General features: G+C 36.7%; 1 non-coding gene across 1 annotated transcript; it reads left to right on the top strand.

Moving 5' to 3' along the window:
- The first annotated feature begins 1,745 nt into the window (after positions 1-1,745).
- Positions 1,746-1,818, top strand: TRNAA-AGC (transfer RNA alanine (anticodon AGC)). The gene has a single exon. It is a non-coding gene; the product is annotated as a tRNA-Ala (tRNA).
- Positions 1,819-2,078: the final 260 nt, after the last annotated feature.

Below are 2,078 nucleotides of genomic sequence, written 5' to 3'. Positions count from 1 at the left end.
ATCAAAGCTGAAATCATGCAAGATAAATTAAAATCATTCATAATAATAATAAAGCTTGCCTTTATATGACATCATCTTGAGGTATCGGGGGATTAGCTCAAATTGTAGAGTGCTTGCTTTGTATGTGAGAGGCAGTGGGATCAATACCCACATCCTCCAAAATTCTACATTCTCACATTTTGTCAGCGAATTAACAAATTTTAATCGGCAGGAATCAGAAGACACGCAATCTTGACCATTGCCTCTCCACGAAACAAACTGTATGCATTATTTCCCATATCAAGCTCTTTCTCGCCATTGACTGAGTGACTGGGTGATATCAACGTTCGGTATCTTCCAGCTGTCATATAAATCTGAAATTTGGAATGCCGATGGACAGCAAAGCCGGTACACTGGGAGACATCACAGAACCGTCAGAAAGCGTCTGCCAATGAATATTTACGTTTAAAAAAACCCGAAAACGCATTTATTCATAAAACGCATAATTCATAAAACAAAAAAAGCTGAATCGATATATATAAAGCATTTGAAAATTGCAATTTATATCACTGTAAACTGTGAAATAATCATCAAAGCTGAGACAATGCAAGATAAATTAAAAGCATTCATAATAATAACAAAACTTTCCTTTATATAAAATCACAAAGAGGTAACGGTGGATTAGCTCAAATGGTAGAGTGCTCGCTTATGCATGCGAGAGGTAGTGGGATCGATACCCACATCCTCCAATATTCTCCATTGCCACATTTTGTCAGCGAATTAACAATTTTGAATTGGAATGAATCAGAAGACATGCAAACTTGACCATCACCACTCTGCAAAATAAATTGTATGCATTATTTTCCATATAATGCTCCCTCTATCCATTGACTGACAGACTGGCTCACATCAATGTTCGGCATCTTCCAGGTGTCATCGAAATCTGAAATTTGAAATACAGACAGACAGCGAAGACGGTACACTGGGAGACATGACAGAACCGTCAGAAAGCGTCTGCCAATGAATATTTACGTTTAAAAAAACCGTAAACGCATTCATAAAACAAAAAAAAGCTGAATCCATATATAGCATTTGAAAATTGCAATTTATATCACTGCAAACTGTGAAATAATAATCAAAGCTGAAATCATGCAAGATAAATTAAAATCATTCATAATAATAATAAAGCTTGCCTTTATATGACATCATCTTGAGGTATCAGGGGATTAGCTCAAACGGTAGAGTGCTCGCTTTGCATGTGAGAAGCAGTGGGATCAATACCCACATCCTCCAAAATTCTACATTCTCACATTTTGTCAGCGAATTAACAAATTTTAATTGGCAGGAATCAGAAGACATGCAATCTTGACCATTGCCTCTCCACGAAACAAATTGTATGCATTATTTTCCATATCAAGCTCTTTCTCACCATTGACTGAGTGACTGGGTGATATCAACGTTCGGTATCTTCCAGGTGTCATATAAATCTGAAATTTGCAATGCCGATGGACAGCAAAGCCGGTACACTGGGAGACATCACAGAACCGTCAGAAAGCGTCTGCCAATGAATATTTACTTTTAAAAAAACGAAAACGCATTAATAAAACAAAAAAAGCTGAATCGATATATATATAGCATTTGAAAATTGCAATTTATATCACTGTAAACTGTGAAATAATCATCAAAGCTGAGACAATGCAAGATAAATTAAAATCATTCATAATAATAACAAAACTTGCCTTTATATAAAATCACAAAGAGTTAACGGGGGATTAGCTCAAATGGTAGAGTGCTCGCTTAGCATGCGAGAGATAGTGGGATCGATACCCACATCCTCCAATATTCTACATTGCCACATTTTGTCAGCGAATTAACAATTTTGAATTGGAATGAATCAGAAGACACGCAACCTTGACCATTACCACTCTGCAAAATAAATTGTATACATTATTTTCCATATAAAGCTCCCTCTATCCATTGACTGACAGACTGGCTCACGTCAATGTTCGGCATCTTCCAGGTGTCATCGAAATCTGAAATTTGAAATGCAGACGGACAGCGAAGCCAGTACACTGGGAGACATGAAAGAACCATCAGAA

The sequence above is a fragment of the Myxine glutinosa genome, chromosome 1 (genome assembly GCF_964187855.1).
Source record: "Myxine glutinosa chromosome 1, kmMyxGlut1.1, whole genome shotgun sequence".
NCBI classification, from domain to species: domain Eukaryota; kingdom Metazoa; phylum Chordata; class Myxini; order Myxiniformes; family Myxinidae; genus Myxine; species Myxine glutinosa.
Note: the sequence above shows the minus strand (reverse complement) of the source record. Positions and strands in the feature narration are given on the sequence as shown.